General features: G+C 37.3%; 1 protein-coding gene across 1 annotated transcript in view; it reads right to left on the bottom strand.

The window, feature by feature from the left end:
* Positions 1-24,209, bottom strand: part of LSAMP (limbic system associated membrane protein) — a 710,022-nt gene that overhangs the window by 159,108 nt on the left and 526,705 nt on the right. The gene's annotated exons all lie outside the window — the stretch shown is intronic.

Genomic DNA, 24,209 nt, shown 5'->3' with positions numbered 1-24,209 from the left:
ATTTAACCATTATTTGTAGCAGCACCTGATGTCCGTTTCTGAGATTTCAGGCACAATGAATAGAGAATATATCCAAAGCAATAAAATCCTGTATGAATTTGTCATTAAAAATCAAAATATGGGGACCAGCAGTTAGCGTAATGGCTATGTCACTGGACTCCCACGTAGTTGACCAGTTTGTGTCCAGGACCTGGTGGCTTAAAACTCATGCCGGGCGCGTGCACGTGCATGCCCAAGATCCTAAGAGGAGAATGGAGGAGAAGGGATTGCGGTGTGGCCATCCACTCTGGGTTGGTGATTCCTCACTTTCTGTCTCTCTGTCTCTCTCTGTCTGGCGAGTACTTGCACCCTGTAGCAAAAACATCTCCAAAAAAAAAAAAACATAAAAAAATAGGAATATGGAGGCAACGTCTTGCATTGTGTACACATATTAAAATATAATAGTTGTTCTCTATTTTTATTTGATATAGTCTTATTTATTTTTGCTTTTGTTGTATGCTTTTGGTGTAGTGTTGACAAAGTCATTGCTAAGACCAATGTTTAGGAGGTTTCCCCCTGCCTCTTCCCAGGAGTTTTATGGTTTTGGATATTACATTTAAGTATCTAACACTTCATTTTGAATTAATTTTTATATGTGCTGTAAGACAAAGGCCAAATTTTATTCTTTTGAATGTGGCTATCCAATTTTCCCTATACCATGTAGTTTTGCTGCTTTTGTCAAAAATTAACTAACCATACATGCATGAATGAGTTTATTTCTTGGCTCTTTTTGTTGTTGTTGTTCTATTGGTCTATGTGTCTGCTTTTACTCCACTACCACACTGTTTTCATTATTAAAACTTTGTAATATAGTTTGAAGTCATGGAATATGATGTTTGCACCTTTATTTTTTCTAAAGAATACTTTGGCTGCTCAGGGTCTTTTGTAGTTCCATAAAATTTTAGAATTTTTTAAAAAAGCTCCTACACATGAAAGGAAATAATCAACAAAATGTAAAGGCAACCAATGAAATTAGAGAAAATATTTACAAAAACATATCAGATATCATATATCAAAGGTTTCTATTAAAAAAATAAAAAACTGCACAACTGAATAACAAAAAAAACCCAAATAATCCAATCTAAAAATGGGCAAAAGTCCTGAAAGACATTTGTTCAAAGAAGACATACAAATAGTCAACAGAAATATAAAATGTTGCTCAATATCACTAATCATCAGAGAAATGCAAATCAAAATCACAATAAGATATCACCTCACACCTATTAAGATGACAATTATTATAAAGACAAGATAATAAGTGTTGACAAGTGTGAATAAAAAAATGGAACCCTTGTACATTTTTAAAAAATAATTTATTTTATTTTTTTCATTCATTCATTAATTTTTTTAGTTTTACCAGAGAGACAGAGGGTGAGAGTGAGAGAGAGAGGAAGTGAGAAAGTAAGTCACCAGATTCAGGACTCAAACCCTGGTCAGGCATGTGGGAGTGTCCAGCACCTTAACCACCACGCCACTTGCTGGTCCCCCCTTGTACATTTTTAATGGGAATGTAAATTGGTATAGCTACTATGGAAAACAGCATGAAAGATCTTAGAAAAATGAATAGAACTGCCATATGATACAATAATCCTAATTCTTAGTATATATCCAAAGAAATTGCAATCATGATCTCATAACTGCACCCACATGTTCACTGCAGCATCATTCACAATAGCCAATGTTTGGAAAGAATTTACATGTCATTTACAGATGGATACACACACACACACACACACACACACACACACACAGAATATTGTTTGGCCATGAAAAAGAGGAATGTTCTGCCATTTGTGGGAACATGGACAGACTAGAGGATATTATGCTAAGTAAAATAAGCTAGAAACAGAAAGACAAATATTGTATGAGCTCAATTACATGTGTAACTTAAATAAAGTCAAACTCATAGAGACAGTATAGAACAATGGTTTCTAGGGATTGGGGGTGAGAATGATGGCAAAATATTGATCAAAGACTATAAGTTTCAAATATAAGAAGAACATGTTCAGAGGAGCTCATATGTAGGTTGGAAGAGGTATTAATTACTGTATGTGTTAATTAATTTGATTATGATAATCATTACATAATATATATGCATATTAAATGATCATATTGCATACCTTAAATATATACAATATTTATTTGCCCATTAAATATTTAAAAAATATTTTTATTAGATATTTCCCTATTAGTTGTATAAGGAGTTAATATTTGTTCTATGAATTCTACTAAATAAATATATTACAGAGGAGAATCATAATCTGACTAGTTGATAAATAAATAGTAGATATTGGCTGAAAAAAATTATGGAAATGGAAGAGGAGATTAAGGCAGGAAATTAAAGAAATAAATAGCTTTGCAAACAAATTTAGTGTCTCTTAGTATTCATCATAAACATTGTCCAGCTTCAATTGTGTTTTTATTACTTCTGTTTTAATATGGAAACCTTATAAAAGTATAAGTATTTCCCATCACCCAGAGTCATAATTCTATTGGTATTCAAAGGAGCAAAAGGTGTTTATTGGGAAAAACTTTGTCATCAAACAAAGTTAGACTTTAATGATTGAACCAGTTTCTCCTCTACAGGTTGATACTTATCTCACACCATCATAGAAGCAATTGTAGGGTAGAAAATATATACATTAAGAGAGTATAATATTGAGAAAAAGAGTTCAATCTTCTTGCATACACAATTTGAACTGAAATATTCCTAATTTCATTCATATCTCTTTCTTTGGCATTATTTTACAATTATAACATGATGATTCCATGGTATTGTGCTTTTGTATGTACTGGAAACCTTTAATGTGCTAACATTAAGTGCACATTTCCAGATCCTTCCTTTAGAGATTCTGATTCAGCAGATTTGTGGTAAAGCCTATTAAAGAACTATTAAAACTGCTCGATAAAATTTCCACACAACTAGTCTGCAGGCCAAATTTGGGAAACTAGATATCTATCTTGAACACTTAGATTTATGTTAAAGGTGAAATTAGGATCGTGCTGGCATCCATGGCTTTATTAGACTGCTTTTACACAATTGTCATTATTAGTGTGTTAACAGAACACTTGGTAATCTACTAAAAGGTGATGAGCATAGACTCAAAGAATAACACCATGTAATCAATTGCATGGATGAAGAAAATAAGTAGCACTCAAAAGAAAGGTCATTTTCAGTTGTAAGGTTCAAGAGATGAATTTGTTTAAAATGGAATTTGAAAGGTAAGCATTTATGGGGACAGGCACATTTCAGTAACAGATATGCTAGCTATCAGAAGCACTGGACCCATCAGAGAGACCTGGGAAGAAACTACAGGGAGGCCTGCTGGGCTAAGACTTATTTTATAGGTCATTCTCATTCTTCGTTGAGTTGACTCTGACTTTTCCTTGGTGTACGTCATTCAGACTGACTCTTCTTCTAGACTGGCTGCATGCACTATTTTTGAGTTGGGAGCTGGCAGTTCTGCCCTCTTTCATGGGGAAGCCAAAATGTACCTCTACTACCCCTAATTGAGGTGTCCACCCTTAATAAGTGAATAAGTTGGTTGCTGCTTTCTTGCTGTTTTGCTCCTATTGCTAGATTGACTGTTATCCCCTAAAATCAGTCAGAGCCTGAGCACATGACTGGCAGGCTGTCTGCTCTTCACTCCCTGGGATCTTACTTCCCTAAACTCCTACTGAAGAGATTTCCCCCAACTAATAGACATTTGCATGTCCTGATTAAGCTGTTCTCACGTAAATGGGCACTGGCCCAAGAGATGTTATTTTACCTTCTGAGGTCTAATCTGAAATCAGAAGAAAATTGCACATACGGAGATGTACAGCTTCCTGATCCTCACTGTTCTTCGCCACTGCCTCCAGAGAGCTTTTGGCAGTAACTGCGTAACTCTTAGAGATCCTACTTTACCTAGAATGTCTGATCCAGTCCTCAAACAAACCTGTGGGAAAAGTCCCTACTGCTTTCAACTGGCTTCTCTCTCTCCCTGAGGGAAAAATACATCTCCTGATAACATGCGTATATAGGAACAAGTTTCCAGAAGCTCTTTGGTGCCTCAGAATCCAGGGATTCCTTAGGAAGAAAGTGATACATAACCAAATCCACAAATTTACAGTGAAGCATTAAAACAATCATTAATAGAGTTTTCCCACCGTACTTAATGAGAATGACAGCTGGTGGTAATGATAAATATCTGACTGTACACTCTTGCCAGGCACCCTTTAGGGAAGGAAGCTGCTGCTGGCTGAGGCATTTAGAATTTGTGCTAAACTCTTCTCAGTAGGAATGTCCTTGCTGATGTTGCTGAAGAGATGAAGGGCTGAAGGAGAGGTGTTAGCTCTCACTGAAAGTAAGAGCATATCGACTCTAGGCAAAGACATTCTCTTTGCCTATATGTGTTGTTATCAATAACACATTTCTGCCTATTTCAAATTCAGCCTCGCCTCATGTTTCACACTGAGGTGCTTGTCAATTCAAATCTTTAAAAGGGACTTCATTAGCTGAGTATTGAGCTCCCTGTAACTCCACCCATTTATGGTTTAATTGTTCCTGACGGAAACAAAAAATGGTGAGTTTACAAGTCTGAGGTCCCAGCCTAACCTTGCTCTGCCAATTCTGAAGTAATCTTACTTACCATTTATGTTGTGCTTAACATTTTGGTAAATACTTCATAAATTAGTCATTAATTGCAGTTGCTCTTTGTGTGAGCTTTCATTATTCACATTTCGCAAATAAAGAAATTGAGACCCATAAAGTTAAAACACTGTCCCAGGTCATATATTTTTATAATTGGCAGAGCCAGAATTTGAACCCAAGATTATCTAACTCCAGAGTCTGAGCACTTTAATCTCCATGGTAAAGTGTCTCCCGTCTACTTGACCCATCTGTGTTTCCTCCCATTGCACATTTGTTCATGTTACACATGACACTTGAGTATTGTCCCTATGTAAATTCCCTTCCTTCTCCACATCTGCCCATCAAAAGCCTACATTTTGTTTCAAGGCTGATCATAAATACCATTTCTCTATAAAGCCTATCCTAATTTTCCTTTCCTTTTCTTCCTACCTCTTGAACCACGTATGAGTTTTATTTTTGACTATTCTTCGTGTCTTCCTTATAACTTACATGGTTCTCACTGCCTTGCCTACCTGGCTATGCAATATAAACTCAAAACGTGTGCCTCATGAATATCCCTAAAAGACTTAAATATTTTCCATATGGTAGGTGCTCAGTAAATATCTATGAAATGTAATTATATGAAAGCATTCCTAAGATGAATCAATATTGGACCTGAGACTGGAAAATTGTCCTCATTAGGCATTCATATATGAACATCTGAGATAGGTCTTTGTCTCCCATGTAGAAGATGGAAAGTTCTAATATGAATTTCAAGGTTCTACAAGGCTTCAGATATTACAAAATGTAGAGGAAGTGGCAGGAATAAGTACATCACCTCAGGTCACACAACTTTGAAGCTTCAGAACCACCAAACTATGATTCAGATCACCTTCATACTAGTGCAATATTTTTACTACATCATGCTGACATAAGCAGAATGACCAGTGACATTTAAAATATCTTGCCATCAATTTTTCTGTTCCTGGAGTCCAAGAATGTTTTCCATGTAATGTGACAAGAAACTTTAGAAGAAATCAAACACCACTTTAAGAAATAAAATTATTGAGACTAGCAGTTAGTATAATGGCTATGTTGCTGGACTCCCATGCAGTCAACCAGGTTCAAGTCCCAGACCTGGTGGCTTAAACTCATGCTGGGTGCGTGTGCATGCGTGACCAAGATCCCAAGAGGAGAATGGAGGAGAAGGGATTGTGGCGTGGCCATCCCCCCTGGGGGATGATTTCTCACTTTCTGTCTTTCTGTCTCTCTCTGTCTGTCTGGCGAGCGCACACACCCTATAGCAAAAGCCTCTCCAAAATAAATAAATAAAATTATTTAATGTTTTTTTTAAAAAAGCAATTCCAGTATAATAGAGTCTGCACTATCATAGAAACTCTGCTCAAGTAGGCACCTCTCAATTATTCACGAATGGATCATCAAGAGTAAATTTTGCTTTAAAGTTCTTACTGCCATTTTTACCTACTCAGTTCAGTTAAATCCTTTGTTAAGATCACATTAGAGTATTTTTTCTTCTGAAGTTCATAAATGCAGTAAGAATGTGAAGGAAGAGTGTGGTAAAGTCAAATTCTTAAAGAGAACATCTCGTAAAACTCTGCTGACATATATAATACATTTTTACTGAGCAAAGAATTATAGTCAACACAACAAAAAATTAATGTCATAAGGAGACTTCCCTTTTCTAGGTTTGACAAAGTAATTGGCCCTATATTAACCCACCTGCTGAGAAAATGATACAAGCTGAGTTTAGAAAGAAAAATGAGAAGCCAGCAGGTGGTATGGTCATTAAGGGTGCTGGATTCCCATGTGGCCAACCACAGATCGAGTCCTAGACCTGAAAGCTTGCTTTCTCACTTTCTCTCTTTCTCTCTCTCGCTCTCTGTCCCTTTCTGGTTGAATTAAAATAAATAAAGATAAATAAAATAATTCCAAACAAAACACAATACTGGATGATCTCATCTACATATGGAATCAAAAGTGTCTGAACTCATGGAAACCAAGAGTAGACTGGTTGTTCCCAGAGACTCAGAGGTGGTATTGGTGGTGATGGTGGTGTGGGGTGGGGAAGTGGGGAGATGTTGGTTAAAGGATACATGATTTCATGATGCAAGAGAACTAATTTCAAGGGATTGATTGCATAACATGGTGTCATTAGTTAATAATGATATATACTTGAATGTTGTTGAGAGTACATTTTAAATATTCTCAATAGATATGTGAATTAAGTTGATTTAGCCACTCCACTCCACAATATATATCAAAATATTATGTTGCACACCATACGTGTATACAATTTAAAAAAAAAAAAACCTAAAAATAATTCAAAACCTCACAAAACTCTTTGAATGAATCAGAAAGCAATCAAGACAGCTAGACTTGGGATCAGCAGGTGGCAAAATGGTTATGTCACTGGACTCCTACATAGATGACAGTTGTTCAAGTTCTGGACCTGGTGGCTTAAAACTCACGTGAGGCACATGTGTGTGCATGTCCAAGATCCTAAAAGGAGAATGGAGACATGATTATGGAGAGGCCATCTCCACTGGGGGGGGGGAGATTTCTTGTTTTTTGTTTCTCTCTGTCTTTCTGGTGAGCTCATGTACCCTACAGCAAACACCATTCTAAAAAAGAAAAAAAAAAAAAGACTGCTAGACTTGTGGGTCCAAGATCCCTGAAGAAAAGAAGCTGCCACGATAAGCAATTGTTGATTCAAAGTATGGGGCAGAGAGGCCAGAAAAGAATAGTAGTCTCTGAATTTGGGAGATTGGAAAAAAAAAAAGTAGAAAAGAAAAAACCAAATGTACTGTTACCAATGTAGTTAGGGCATGAGGGGCCCTGACCCTGGAGTCTGCAAGAACTTTTCCTAAAGGAATATGTCAGTTTCCAAAGTGTATATTTGTGAGCAAGATGCCAAGACATCAGGCACAGAACAGTTGCTCAAAGGCTAGAAAAATGCAAGCAGAGATTTTGTTAGTCTGATTACACTAGGAGATAAAGCTAAGTTAAGTTTGCTAGGGGTCCTTTTAATAGCATGGGCTTTCATAAACCTTTAAAAGATTATACTCTGAAACAGTCCAGTTTTGATTGGAGCAAGTTGATTTTCCCAAAATAACTGAGAGTAGAGAAACCTTCTTAGAAGAATACAACATCATCCAGAGTCTGTAAACAATAGGTTAATATCATTTTTATTACTCAATACAATATTACTTGGAAATGCCCAGAAATGAATGAAATGACCAGAGACTATGAGAAAACATACAGAACAACCAAACCAAACAAAGCAAAACAATAACAGACCATAGGTGATCCAAGTGTTGATGTTATTAGATTCAGACTTCAACACTTTATAATTAACATATTCAAGAAAAATAGAGGATAATTTGAATAACTGTCACAGAGAAATAAAATCTTTTAAAAAAGTAGAATAGAAACCTTGAAATTTTAATGAAATATGCAACAGGTATATTTGACTGAGACTAGGGAGAGCAAAGACAGGTTGGTATAGATTTAAGTATAAAGAATTTTTTAAATAAAGGAAAATACAGCAGTGAGTATATGAGATACATAAAACATGATAGAATATTTACAGTAAAAGTTGTCATTGGAGTTTCAGAAAAAGAAGAGAGAAGAAAAACAAGATAGAAGCAATATTTAAAGAGATACTTGCTCAGAAATCCCCAAAGTTAGCAAAAGACATCAAATTATAAATTCAAAAAGCTCTAAAACATTAAGAAAATTATATTGAAGACAACCTTACTTAAGAATGTCATATTATAACTAATGAAATGCAAATGGAAATAAAAAGTCATAAGCTATCTGGCAAAAAGACACTCCTTTTCTTGGGGAGCAAAAGAAAGACTGACAGATAGGTTCTAAACAGAAATCATGGAAGACAAAAAAAAATGATAGAGTGACATCTTTATATGATGAAAGAAAGTATCTGTCAATGCCAAATTCTGTATTAGTTAAGTAAGCCATGGAAAAATGAAGGCAAGAGCTGGTTCTGTGGCCTGGTAGTTAAGGCAGCCAAACCCACATGGCTAACCATGCAGTTTGAATCCTGGGCCTCGTGGCTTAAGAAATATGCCAGGCCTTTGTGTACATATATTCCCAAAGTACCTGAAAGAAGGAGATAAGGAAGACAAGCAATTTTAGCATGATCCTGCCTTATGGGGGATGCTTTCTCCTCTCCACTTCTGTCTCTGGTGAACCCATGTGCCCTCTGATGAAAAAAATATTTTTTTTTTTCAAACAGAGTAGAGACATTTCCTCTGATGAAAAAAATATTTTTTTTTTCAAACAGAGTAGAGAAAATGTATTGGCACTAATCACTAAGAGAAACATAAATGAGAGTTCTTCAATCAGAAGGCAAAAGATTCCTGATATAAGCACAGTAACGCAGGAAGGAATAAAAAGCACTAGGCCTAGGCATGGTGGTGCAGGGTGTAGGGTTTTACTCTGTGATGCTGGAGTCACAAGTTAGGCCTAGGTTCAGAACCTGGGTCCATCTGCAGACATGAATGCCTGCATGTGCCTGTGATCCTGGCTGACTGGGCGGCTGCAGAGAGGATCACAGCATGGTGAGCCCTTTCAGAGATTTCTCTCTCTCTCACTCACTGTATCTCTCATAAAAGAAACAAACAAAAATTATCATGTAAACATGGGACAAATCTAACTGAATATTAAGTTTAAAATAATAACAATAGCTAGGACTTCTAGCACTACATTGAGAAAGAGTGGAGAAAGTGGGCAGCCTTGTCTTGTACCAGTTTTCAGTGGTGAAGCTTTCAATCTTACCCCCATTCAATATGATATTAGTTATGGCTTCTTCATAGATTGTTTTTATTGCATTGAGAAACAAACCTTCTATGCCAATTTTGCTGAGTCTTAATCATAAAGGGATGTTATATTTTATAGAATGCTTTTTCTGCATTGATTGATATAATCATATGGTTTTTATCTTTCTTTCTGTTAATATGGTATATTACATTTATGGTTTTGCATGTATATATATATTTTTTGGAGAGGTTTTCACTATAGGGTGCATGTGCTCTCCAGACAGAGAGAAACAGAGAGACAGAAAGTGAGACACCCGGAGGGATGGCCCCACTGCAATCCCGTCCCCTTCCTTCTCCTCTCAGGATCTTGGGCACATACGCACACGTGCCCTACGTGAGTTTTAAGCCACCGGTTCTGGGACTTGAACCACGGTTGACTACATGGGAGTCCAGTGACATAGCCATTATGCTAACTGCTGGTCCCATGGTTTTGCATATGTTGAACCACCCTTGCATATCTGGAATAAAGCCTACCTGGCCGTGATGTATAATATTTTTAATATGGTATTTCTATTTGAAGATGACATGATTATATACATAGAAGACCCAAATATATCTACAAAAAAAATCCTGGAAATAATAAATGAATCCAGTAAAGTGACAGGATAAAAAATCAACATATAAAAATTTATAGCATTTCTTTTTTTTTTTTTTGGAAAGGTTTTTGCTATAGGGCACGTGCGCTCACCTGAGAGACAGAGAAACAGAAAGTGAGAAATCACCCCATGCCACAAACCCTTCTCCTCCATTCTCCTCTCAGGATCTTGGGTACACACGCACATGTGCCCAGCGTGAATTTAAGCCACTGGGGTCCAGGATTTGAACTGCGGTTGACTACATGGGAGTCCAGCAACATAGCCATTACGCTAACTGCTGGTCCCCCAAATTTTTAGCATTTCTATCTATAAACAGTAAGCAGACTTGGGTAGAACTAAAGAAAGTAATCCCATTCACCACAGCCACAAAAAGTATAAGATACCTAGTAATAAATTTAACCAAAGATTTTAAAGATCTCTATAAGGGAAACTATGAATAACCTAAAGAAAGAAATAGAACATGGCACAAAAAGTGGAAGGACATCCCATGTTCCTGCACTGGAAGAATTAACATAATCAAAATGGCAATTCTACCTAAATTAATCTACATATTTCACACAATTCTAATAAAATTACCAGAGATGTTCTTCACAGATTTAGGAAAGACAATCATAGAATCTGTCTGAAATAATAAAAAACACTATATTACCAAAGCAATCCTGTGCAAAAAGAGTGGAGTGGAAGGCATTCCATTCTCTGACCCCAAAATATACTACAAAGCTGTAATAATAAAAACAGCATGGTATTGGCACAAAAATAGACATGTGGACTAATGAAACAGAATACAGACCCCAGAAATAAACTGCAAAATATACAGCCAACTGATTTTTTGACATAAGTCACCAGTCAATCCAATGGGGAAAAGAAAACCTCTTTAGCAAATGGTGCTAGAAAAACTGGAAATCTACATCTCCACCTGCAGAAAGATGAATCTGAACCCCTACCTGTCACCATTAACAAAAATCAACTCAAAGTGGATCAAGATTTAAAACTAAGATCTCAAACTATAAAACTACTGGTGGAAAACACTGGGGATACTCTGGGAGACATCAAAATAGGCAAAGATTTCTTAAATAAGACCCCCCCAAAGCACAGGCAATAATCCCAAAAATAGACAAGTGGTTAAGAAGTTTAAATTTAAGATTAAGAAGTTTCTCCGGGACTAGCAGATGGTGTAATAGTTACATTGCTGGACTCCAAAGTAGTCAATCATAGTTTGAGTCCCAGACCAGGTACCTTAAAACTAATGCTGGGTGCATGTATGTGCATGCCCAAAATTCCGAAAGGAGAACAGAGGAGAAAGGACTGTGGTGTAGCCATCCCCCTGGGGAGGTAATTTCTTTATTTCTGTCTCTCTGTCTCTCCAGCAAGTACATGTGCCCTATAGCAAAAATATCTCTTTCAAAAAAAAAAGTTTCTGCACAGTGAGAGACACAGTAATAAGTATGAATCAGCCCTTGGAATGGGGGAATATTTTTGTAAACTATGCCTCAGACAAGGGACTGATAACCAGAATACACAGGGAACTCATGTGGCTTAAATGGAAAAAAAAAAGATCAACCTAATAAAAAGACTGGAAAATGAGCTAAGCAAACAACTTTCTAAGGAAGACATAAGAATAGCCAAAAAGCATATAAAAAATGCTCAACATGCCTCATCTTAAAGGAGGTGCAAATAAAAAACACAATGAGAGACCACCTAACAGCAGTCAGACTGGCTAAGATTAAAAAAAAATAAATAAAAATGGTAAGTGCTGGCATGGCTGTGGTGCAAAGGGAAATCTCGTACATTGTTGGTGGGAATGTAAATTAGTCCAGCCACTATGGAAAGCAATATGGAACAATCCTCAAAGATCTATAAATAGAGCTATCATATGATTCAGCAATTCCACTCCTGGGTATCTACCCAAAGGATAGGAGAATGCTCAGTTGGAAAAGTATTTGTACATCTATGTTTATTGTGGCATTATTCACAATTGCTAAGACATGGAACCAACCTAAATGTCCATGAACAGACGCATGGATTGGAAAAGTATTGTATATATACTCTATGGAATATTACTCAGCCATAAAAATACAAGACCTAGTATTTGATGGAATGTGGATGAATATGGTAGATTTACTGTTGAGTGATGCAAGTTAGGCTATGAAAGGGAACCACTGTATGTCTCCACTTAATATATATTGACTGCACTCTATGAAAGAAACTGAAAGATTAGAGGATATATGAAAATGGTTATAGATTCTGGAGACAGTGTGGGAGGAAAGTGGGAGAAGAGGGAGAGTATGAAGGAAGGAATCAAAGGAAAAAATAGAGAGGCAAGAAATTTACAGGACACAGATGGATTGTTATCTGTTATGTTAATGTGTGTGGTATCTACAACCAGACTGGTGTGAGTGTACTCATGTCAGAGAAATTCACTTTACAAGCTGTAGTGATGTATAGTGATATTGAATGTATAAAAGTAATTCAAATAATTAAAAATCCACATTGAACATTAAAAATAATAATAACATCTTGTAGTGTTTAAGATATATACTAACATCAAAACATGTATAGAATAAAGGTGAAAGGAGGGTGAATGCAGTTGAAAGATTGCTTCATGTGGGAAGGAGTAAATGGTACTACTAAGATATACTCTAATAAGTGAAGGATGCAAGTTGCAGTCTTTGTGCTAATCATTAAAAGAATGCTTTTAAAATTATAAAATGAAAAAACAATAAACAACAATAAATATGGAGATTAATTTAAAAGTGCATGATTAATCCATATGAAGGTATGAATTTTAAAAATAACAATAAAAATATAAATGAGATAAAGAAAAACTGATAAAATAATGACAAACAAATGTCAAAAATTTTAATAAATATAAATGTATGAGACTCAGTCCATAGCTTGATGATTGAGGGAGCTGAATCACATATGACTAACCACACAGTTCAAGTCTTGGACCTGGAGGCTTGAACAATAGGAGCACGTATGTTCATAATGAAAATCCCCAAAGCAGGGAAAAATGGAAGAGAAGGGATTGGGATGTGGCCATGCCCCATGGGGAGTGCTCTTCCCCTCCCTTCTCTCCCCACCCATCTTTCTCTTTGCAGAGCACATGCATAGTCTGGATAAATAAATGTATATATGTATGTATGTGTGTGTGTGTGAAAAAGTACCCTTAAATACAGATTGTCAGACTGGATATCAAGATACTAAATTGTGTATAAAATATCAAATTAGGTGAACCAAAATGTTACATCTTACAAATATGACACAAAAAGTTTTGATGTTGGAACAAAAATGGTTATGCTAAATAAACATTAAGTGAAAGAAAGTTCATGCATTTTTTAAAATAATACATGAAAAAATAATAAGGCAGTAGTTTTATTAGAAATAAAGGACATTTCATAATAATAGAATAATAAATAGAAGACATCCAATCCTAAATCTGAACATCCCTAATTGTATCACCTCAAAATACAGAAAGCAAATAATTATCAGACTCAGAAGGTGAAACAGAAAACCTGAAAATTAAAGCAAAATAGTTTAACATACATTTTATACTAGCTGAAAAAGTTAATAGACCAAAAGGATAAGTAAGGATTTGGAAGATTTGAAAATCTAATCTAATAGTGACATTAATTAATCTCTGTAAAAATCTACATGGGGAATGACTGGTGTTATGATGGTTAGGACACTGGATTCCCCCGTGGTCAACTGTGGTCGAGTCCTGGACCTAGCAGCTTGCTTTCTCACTTTCCCTTTCTCTTTCTCTGTGTCTCTTAGGTCAAAGAAAGTAATACTACTACTAACAACAACAATAAATAAATAATTCCTAAAACAAACTCTACCTAACCACAGCATGAACATTTTTTTTTCAAGTTAACCTTGTACATTTACCAAATTCTAGGCCATAAAGAAAGTCTCAGTAACTATTAAAGAATTTAAATCTGTCCAAGAGTATGTTTTCAGAACACTGTGGAATTAATCTGGAAATCTATGATGACAAATTAGTTAGAAAGTCCAAATATATTTCATATTATATTAAGTAACATCTTTTGAAAAAGCCAGAGGTTAAAAAAACTTATGAAGGATATTAGAGGTATTTTAAATAGTATAACAATAAAAAGAAGACATATCAAATCATGAGAAATGAAGTTAAATTAATATACAAAGTAAATGTATATATTTAAATATTTTGTACTAGAAAATAGTATAAATATACTGAAATGATGTAAGAATATAGTTCAAGAAACTATGAAAAAATGACCAACTATACTTCAATAAAAATATATATAAAAGGTAGATATTAATAAAACAGAAGGCAGATATACTATGAAAAAAATACCGAAGTTTAATCTTAACTGTATGGAAAGAGTAGTAAAATTGATAAACTTTGTATGACTTGATTAACAAAAAAGATATCAAAATTTCAAAATATCAGGAGTGAAAAGGTATATAATGCTTCAGAATTTATGGACATTAAAGATGAAAAAAATGTCATAAACAATTTTGTGCCAATAAATGAAATTACCTAGATGAAACTAATATATTTTCTGAAAAATGATTTACCATAATTGCATAAGAGGTATCAGAAAATCTAAATAAACCAATATCTATTTATGACATTGAATGTATAATTAAAATCTTTCTATGAAGTAGACTGCAAACCTTCCACTAGGGAATTCTTGTAAATATTTGAGAAAGAATAAAACTTTGAAGAAAAACACTTCCAGAGAATACAAAAAAGAACATTTCCTAAATCATTTTTTGGAAGTCATGATAATCTCACCCTGCAGCAAAGACAGCCATGAAACATTTGTATTTGCAATTCAGATCCCTCAACTAATTGATGCTAATTCTTTTTCTCATGCACATCTATTTTGTTTTATTTTTCTAGTAGTGTAAACCAATTTTGGTTATTGGATTGATTTTTTCCATGACAAATTATCATTATAAGTCACCTTTTTAAATTTCTTTCTTTCTTTATGATAGTGGGTGCACACATAGGAGAGAGAAGAAGGCAGAGATGAGTATGCTCCACCCTCTGGTTGCACTGTGACCCCTTTTCTCCAGTCTTCTAACCTGTTCTGACCACCACTGTGCATACCTGGTCAATCTCAGGCTGACCTGGCCAGGGATTCCATCTACAGTTGTCATATGGGATCCATCCTCTCTTGAGCAGCACCTTATGTAAGTCCGTGAGCCATTTTCTACACATCCCAGTCATGCATGTATATATGTAGTGGAATCTGACCAATGTTAACTACAGGAACAATTAGGTAATCTTAATGGAACAAAAAATACAGGATATATATATACACATTTTTTTCCCCCTGCAATACTATCTGTAGTTATGTGTTGTCTTCCTCCAACTATTTCTTTATTGAGATAACAGGTCAGTGACATACTGAGCAAAATGTTGCCAGCTGGGAGAGATGCTTCTATAAACATGACTTAAAGAAAACTTGGAGATAACAAGGGTAGTTTTAAGGAATTAATAAAATAGGGACAAAGGGGGCAAGTGGGTGCCATGGTGTTTAAAGCACTGGACATAGCCACATGGCTGATCTTGGTTTGAATCCTGGACCTGGTGGCTTGCTTCTCACTTCCCCCAACCCCGTCTCTCTCTCTTGCTGAGAGAGAGAGAAATGAATGAATAAAAAATATGAAGACATCTAAATATGCAAAGGTCTTTTCCTTCGTTCATAAGTCCCTGCAGAATCTGGCCTCAACCATTCTCCAACATCTTCATATGGTAGGGGTTCTTCTCCCACTGTGCTTCAACTATACTGTCTCACATGTTTCTTAAGTTGTTTCCTGTGTTAGGGCCTTTGGTCTCTCTACCTAGAATACTCTTTGTCCAGGTCTTTCCATGGTTGGTTCATTATTACGTCAGGTTCTCAGGCCAAATGTCTTCTCCTGGAAGAGGCTACCCCTGACCTCATTTGCTACCACAAAGACTCCTGTGCCCTCAACCATGTCTTACATCACCATGGTTACCTTACTTCTTTTGTATCACATGCAACAATATAAGAATATCTTCTTCATTTGCTCTTCAACTGTTTATTTTCTGCTTTATCCCCTAATCCCTCTTCAGATTCCTACCTGGAATATTATATTCATAAGGTATTTGATGAATCTTTGTTGAAGGTCTATTTTATTATTCTTTTTTAAAATTTATTTTCTGAGCATGTCTTTTTGAAATGTCAGCAACTTTTCATCTGTGGCATCTGGGTTGCCATGGGTAGCCGGTCTGGGAGCACAGCTCTACTGTGGACAGCTCACACCAGGGCTGATTTTCACTAAAAGGCAGTGTCCCATCTCCACCTCCTCCTCTCAGATACTCATACTGAGCACTGTGAGGTCATGAAGATGAGAAGGAAGTGACCCGCTTGCTTTTCTACATAAACAGCTACAGAAATACTACCGTATCGAAAAGTTAATGTCTGAATGTGTGGAGACTTTTTCAATAAGAGGCTAGAGAAATTGAAATGCACAAGGCAAATGGAGAGAGAAGGCAAACTGGAATCATGAAAGGGTCTTATACAGTCCTCTTGGACTCATCAATCACAGCACTGAGATAGAGCACTCAACTTTTTAAATCCAAGATATTTTGAAGCTAGAGCTAAATGTATATTAGAATAAAAAAAAGCAATGTGTCTTTAACCAAACATGATTTTAAGATGGCAAAGAAAAGACACTCACTTTCCAGAGCTCTAGATTTATTATATGCTACCTTTATTAGATGCCTTTGACCAAAGAGGAAGACATTGGCCTAGCTTTTAAAATTAGTTCCATATTTTTCCCTCCACAATATACCACATCCTATCACCTATCACCAGATTGGCTTTTGTTGTTCCCTGACCCCATGAGTCCACTTAGTCTTTGGTCATTTGTGCTAGGCCTTTTTTTATTACTTGACTTTGGCATCACCCATTAACCTATTGGCTTCCTAATGTTTTTGATATTTTATTTTGTAACTAGGTGACAAACCTTGACTTTCTGCTCAATCTTTGCATCCTGAATAGGGTTTCTCTGATTTCCTGCTTCTTTAGAATTATAATGTGTTCTACCTATGTTTCTAGTGTAATTATAATAATCCCTTTATGAAAATATCCCAGCAGACCATGTAGACATATTATGCAAATAGTGATGCTTCATTCATTCCTTTACAAATATTTATCATGCACCTACTGTTGCTAAACACTGTATTAAGGGCTAGGGACACACCTATAAACAAAATCAGCAGGGTACTCCCTCTCAGTGAACTTACAGTTGGGTGTGTAAGACAGACATCTAAACAAGTCATTGCATTAACTGCCAATGGCAAAAGAAGAAAGATACAACAAACCTAGCAGGTAGCTATGCGTGTGTGCAAGTGCATGAGCATGTGTGTGTGTGTTACTAGATAAAACTTTCTGAAAAAAATGTCTAAGATGAGTTCTAGAATTAGTGAGCTTTTAATGGGCAACAGCTAAAAAAAGTCTCTCGTTGCTGCTCTTATGGCATCCCCACATGCCTGCTTGGCTATGAGGGAGCTTGTGAGTCTTTGGAACTGTGCCCTATGTTAATTCCAATATGGATGCCACTGGTCTTGAGAAAGTCAAGATCTCCCTTACTTAACATTTGGGCAGGTGAAAGGAGTGAGGGCTTATGAATAAACCCTCAGAGACCTTAGGGGGCCAGCATTGGGCATTTTTTTTTCACTAAAGTATTATAGGAAATTCAAACCTCTGCCAAGGCTAAAAACTTAAATTGAGCTATACATGTAACAAACTCACTAGGGCTGTCACCTAGTTCAACTGTAGGTTACCATGAGCCACCTCCTTGCTCACATTTAACCTGGAGGCATACTATCTTTCCTACCTTTAGTTATTTTTGCAAAGATTGTTTTATTTTTTGAGAGAGAGAGAAGTACCCTTGATAGGGTCTCATCATGCCTCAACCCCAACCTCCCAGTCATTCAGCCAGACAGGATCATGGTACATGTGTATGCACATTTCAGATCAAGCAGGATCCAAACTCATCTTCCTTGTGTCTCAGCATTGAAGAACAGGGCAGTACAAACTGTACCACCATATATGGGCCTGTGCTACACTTTACAATAACTGTTAGGAAGAGCTAATGACCACTCCCATGATTATTATCTCCATAGAGGTGCACTGGAAAAGTTACAGTCTCACTGATGGTGAAATTTGGCAAAGCACTAGGGTATCTAAGGTCAGCAGGTTGTGACCTGAGTCTGAACGTGCAGAGTTCTGCAGACAAATATGACCTAGCAGGCCTCCCACCGGAAAATGAGTGACTTCGTGTCATTCTGGCCCATTAATGCCAAAAGTGAGAGACTTCTATTCTGGTCCAACCAGTCACTTCCAAATGACTTTAATGCCCACAGAGCTTGACAAATTGACACAACAGAGAATCTACTATTAAATTCACACAATTACGGAATCCACTATTTCTGCACCATGAACTTCAATTGACTGGACATCCAGCTGGTTGCCCACCTCTATTCTTAGATCAGTCTGTTCTTCAGTAGAAGGTATTAATGTTCTAAATATATCCCCCATGAAAGTTGAGACAAGTGTACTCATCACCTAGAAAATAATTCATAAAAGATTTGGATTTAGGTCCATTCAGTTTGCTTCCACAATAAAAGAAAAAACAAAAGGCAATAAGGGAAATTAAAACACTGGTGTCATATAGTTAAGACACTTACCAATTTTTTTTTAACTATTCCCCCCTCAAAAAATATCAGTCTACATTTAACCTAGCACAATAAGAATGGTCAAGCATTTCTTGAATTTAAGATCTTTGTTTCTTCAGCTGTGACCTCCCCTTACAGCCTCTTGAAGAACAAATGCCAATATTCTTCAGATGCCAGAGGCCTTCTAGAACCTAAATACCTGCTTTATTAAAAAGCCTTTTTGAGATATCAACTTAAATATACTTCTAACAAACATTTATGTTCACAATGAATACCTCAAACCTGTATTTTTGTCCCCACTCTTCTTTGTGAATACCTTACAGATGTTTAACTCAAATTCACTGAATAACTTCTGCAGGGTAAATTTATCTATGATGGGCATGAGAATGCTGGCATTTTTATTTGAATAATAAAAAAATTACTTTAGTGCTCAAAAGAGGTCAGCACTTAGACATCTGGGAAGCTGCACTGGTGATAGATGGAGGAGTCCCTGACACACCACACCTATCGCCAAGGGCTACAACCACTCCACAAAGGGCTTGTGATGGAAAACAGAGCCTAATTGCTTAGAGAACTTTTATGTACTTCGCGGCCATTGGCCAGTTCTAGGGAACAGTGATGCTTATCAGTTCTATCCTTGCCGGGAACTGTATCCCGAGGCTCTATTATCGATTTTTCTTTTTCTTTTTTTTAGTCTCTTCTTTGGGAAGAGCTGAACCCAAACACATCTGTGGCAACCTTATGGAATCACCTGACCTTCAAGGGGACACTGGGGACAATAGCTTATTCACTAGTTTTCTCATTATTACATGACAAATATGTTATAATGCATGCCTGTGTCAGGAGAGAGATACTAGAGAATTTTAACTTTCCACATAAGCCACAAATGCCCATGCAGTATAATTTCAATAAACATAGTGGTTCTTTTGCTTCTAGTCAAAGCTCTGGTACCACCCTTGGAGTTTTAGTGTATACAGTAAGACCATTTGAACCTTCTTCTGGAAGCAATAATGACTTTCTTATCCAGAAGAGCTTTCAAAACACAGGCTCTTCTAAACTATGTGATTTCCAAATGAATTATTGCCTCACTGTGGAAAGTCTTTGTCTACCCCTTCTATGTCACTTCTATCTTTAGTGCAACATTTTTAGCTGTGTACCTCTCAAGTTTTCTAGGAGTGCAGTAAGAGGAGGAAGAATCTCTAATTCCTGAATGGGAGAAGATAGAAAAAAATTCTACTCTTTTCAGACTTTAGTAATAACTAGCTTTTAGCCTCTTCTAGTTTCTGGTGTGAACATAATTGCGTAATGTCTTACTAATTATATGACTAATAGAACTTTAATCTTAAAGGGAGAAAACAACTATCTGTAAGTACTGAGGTTTTGAACCAGTTTATTATTATATGCTTAATTTTACAACTAGGTTACAAGTGACTAAAATAGGGACCATTTCTTTAAGGTTCTTTGACAGCCTCAGGAAAATACTTTCTAAATGGTGGGCATTGAAAAGTTTCAAGGTGTTTGTGAAAGTCGAGGTCAATGTACTTCTCTTTGGTTTGCTCAGACATTGTAAACCTTGTATGAGAAGTGAGGAAGAAGCGAGGGCGAGATGAGGTTGATATCGTTTCCCTGAAGGTCAGCCAGCAGGCGAGGGGAAGGGATGGAATTAGAACTCACACCCCTCAATTTTCCAGGCTGTTGCTTAGCCCACTGAACCCCACTGCCTCTGACTCAGTGTATTAATAGAGACTGTGAAACACAGATTGCTTGAACATATGGCAGAGAGGATGAGAAGATAATATTCCGTGGCAGGATTCGGTTCTGCAGATGGATGGTTGCAAAGGCTGTTTTTTTCTGCACAGGATTCAGCAACTGAAGCGTTAAGTGCTTTTCTTATTTTTATCTCTAAATGATACAACTTTTCCCCTTGAATGAGATCAATTTCTGGGCATTCCTTTTGTCAGGGGAAGCTGGTGGGAGTGAGGCCAGGAGGAGTGAAGGCCTCCCCACAGGTGGGGGTGAGGAACAAAGGCCCATGCAGAGCACCTGAAAGGGTGCCTAGCACTTGTCACTTCCCTCTCTGTCTTCAGCAAACCGCCTGAAGATAGAACCCAGGTTCTAGAATTGTCTCTCGATTTACATGTTTCTATTTTCATTAGCAGAATATTCTATGCTCTTAATGTGACCCAGTTACTGCTTTCATCACTATCACAAATAATCTCATCCAAGGCTTTCAAACAATGTATTGGGACGTTTTTTGTGGATTTTAGCTTCAGATTTTTTCTTGTGAGAGAGATAGTAAAGTAGGGCTTATCAGGAAGAGAAGGAAACCAGAACAGAAGAGACAGAGTTCAATGCACTGGAGGCATAGAGTTTTAAAGTGAAACTTTAGACGTGAGTTAGGGCTGTAGCTTTCAAATTGGTGGATACACTAAGAAGAGGAAATGGAAACAGCAGCACAGGCAGGGTAAAGTACCCTCTCCTCCACTTGTATGTTGTATTTGTCCTGTAAAATAGAGTTCAGTGTAGGACTTTGATTAGAAAAATAGAGGGTCTTGCAACTAAAAGACAGTTTTAAAATCCTGATTTAGAAAATGGTTGGTTCTATACAATAAAATGTGTTAGTTCAGACCATCCCTGTTGGTTTTAGGCAGGATATAGGAGCATGGCATCTAACTCACCCTGTGACCTCAACCATACTCCTTAGTCTTTGTGTGCCCTAGTTTTTCATCTGTATTAATTAGGTCATGATTGCACCTACCTCAGAGATTTATAATGCCTTGATGAGACCACACGAGGAAGGGGTTGGCATTGAGACTGGCATATAGTGAACACTAAAAGGTACTATTGTTATAATTTTGTCATTACTATTACTTTGTTATCATGATTAAGCCTATTCATTACTCCCTTACATTAGATTCACTGCCTTATTCTAGTTTAGAATTTAGGTAGAACAGCATGGAAATCCAATAATCTAACCATGACTGATAGGGCCCACTCATAGAGCATGAAATATTATAGTGCCCGAGGAAACAGGAGTCAGAGGGAAGGTGGCAACTCAGGGTGTGTGCGTGCAGACAGCTGCATGTGCCCATGCCAAAATGAAGACTGGTGTCCTTTAGTACTATGGGGAGGATTGTGTGCCCCTGAGTTTCTATGTGGACGTCCTAACTCCCAGTATTTTAGAACATGACTCTATTTAGGAATGAGGTCTTCAAAGATATAATTCAGTAAAAATGAGGTCATTAGAGAGAGCACTAATCCAATACGACTAGTAACCTCATGAGGAGGGGGAATTTGGACACTGATGCCTACAGAGGGAAGACCATATGTAGACACAGGGAAACCAGTAGGCCAAGGAGAAGTCAACACCTGAAGCAGATTTAGCCTCCAGAACTGTGAGATAGATTTCTGCTGTTAAAGTTATCCAACCTGGGGCCAGAGGGTAGTGTAGTGGTTAAGGCGTTGGACTCCCGCATGGCCAGCCACGATTTGACTCCTGGACCTGGTGGCTTGAAATACGCTAGGTGTGTGTGCATGCAAGCCCAAAATCCTTAGAGGAGAATGGAAAAGAAGGGAGTGTAACATGGCCATTTCCTCTGGAGGGTGATTTTCACTTTATGTCTTTGTCTCTGTCTCTCCAGTGAGCACAGACACTGTATAGCAAACATTTCTCATAAAAAAAAAAAAGTCACCCAATCTGTGGTATTTTATTAAGATAGCCCTAGCAAATTTTAAAGAAAACAGATTTTAGTTTAATTCAGAGGCATCTTATTTTTTTTTCTCCCCCAATCCAAATGCAAGGAAATCATATACACTGATACATGGAATTCTCCCAGAATTCCAGTTATTTTTCTTTTCCCTGGCACAAATTATGATCTTTCAGACGACCCTCAAATCAGCACCTACATTTTTTCAGCTGACAAATTTCAGGCAGCTTTGCATCTGGTGCTCTCCACCACCCTCATCATTTCTCAGTCATTGTAATGGCGTCTGTAGCATGGCATTGGCATTGCTTTTCAGGTGCACCTTGGGGCCTGGCATATTTACCATCTCAAGAAAGGACTTAAACAAATTATCAATCCAGGTTTTTATCAGAAAATATAATGTCTGCCAAGATGATGCCTCTGGAATACCCTGAAATCAACTGTTAATAAAAGGCAAACAAGCAAAATCATTAATTTTTTTCCCCCACGGAGAATTTTTTTTAATTCAATGCACCCAAAATGAAACAGCTATCAAAGAAAGCTCCCCTATTAACTGTCAGTTCACAGCAGCTTCAATCAGCTGGTGAGCCTGAGCCTGCAGTGAGAGCCCCCCAGCAGCCTCCCACACTCCAAACTTGACTGCTCTGTACGAGCCACATTAAACCTGTCTGCCATCAATCCCCGGATCTCCTTTGCAAGCAGCAGCTTAACGAGGTGAGGGAGCTGGCATCACCAAGAGGCAAATGCTATTTTAGAGAGACAGGGAAGCTGAGAGAGGAGCGGTGGTGGAGAAAAGCTAGATATAGGCCATTAAGCAACAGGGTTTTCTCATAAGATCTTCCCATATTGTCATTTCTATGCAGATGTGTTTCTCAACCTCCTGAAGTCAGAAAAGGCAGCAGAAGATGAGTTACAAAGTGCCAAATCACAGCAAGCTAGTCACCCTCATACAATTTTATCTTATGGAGAAACTGGAGGGCACTATGCCAATTCCCGTCTCTCTCCACACAGGCCTTGGAGATTGGAGAGACAGTTTTCCCAGGATGGACTACCGCTTCAGGTCTGGGGCGTCTTATAGAATGTGTAGTGAGAAATATGAAGAAATACACAAGGTTTTTTTTTTTTTCCCTCTTCAAGACAAGTCTGGTTCAGAGTGTATTCACAGTGCATGCCACCACTGGAAGAGCTGATCCACAATAGCTTTCTACCCCCTGCTGCCCATGAAGGGGAGCCTCAGCCTTGAGCAATAGGAGCAGAATGAGAAGCAACTCAGTAACTAAACCTAAAAAACGGTTCTCCTACCAATTCCCCAAGCTAGCAACGAGAGTACCACGTGGGGCAGCTTCTCCTTTCACTCACTTGCACGAGACCAGTTTCACAGATTGCTTAAAGATCGCAGCAGTTTTGGATCTGGTGGGGCTTCTGGGAATAGAAGCTGAACTTCTATTTGAAATGCCTCCCTCCTGCTGTTCTTAAATAACACTGACAACAATAATAGGCATTTATACCAAGAGGGTCTTTCAGAGCCTTTATTAAATCCTTTCAAGTACACTCTTTTGCTTCTCTCCAGCGAAGATAATATGCTTCGTGACAGCTGTCCAGAAGATGACTGCACACCTTTTAGGCCACTGAAACTACCTGTTGTCTAAAATAACTCCTTTATTTGTGTTCAGACTCTGACAAACACCCAGCAAAGGC

The sequence above is a fragment of the Tupaia chinensis genome, unplaced genomic scaffold (assembly GCF_000334495.1).
Source record: "Tupaia chinensis unplaced genomic scaffold, TupChi_1.0 Scaffold149148_1, whole genome shotgun sequence".
Classification (NCBI taxonomy): Eukaryota; Metazoa; Chordata; class Mammalia; order Scandentia; family Tupaiidae; genus Tupaia; species Tupaia belangeri.
Note: the sequence above shows the minus strand (reverse complement) of the source record. Positions and strands in the feature narration are given on the sequence as shown.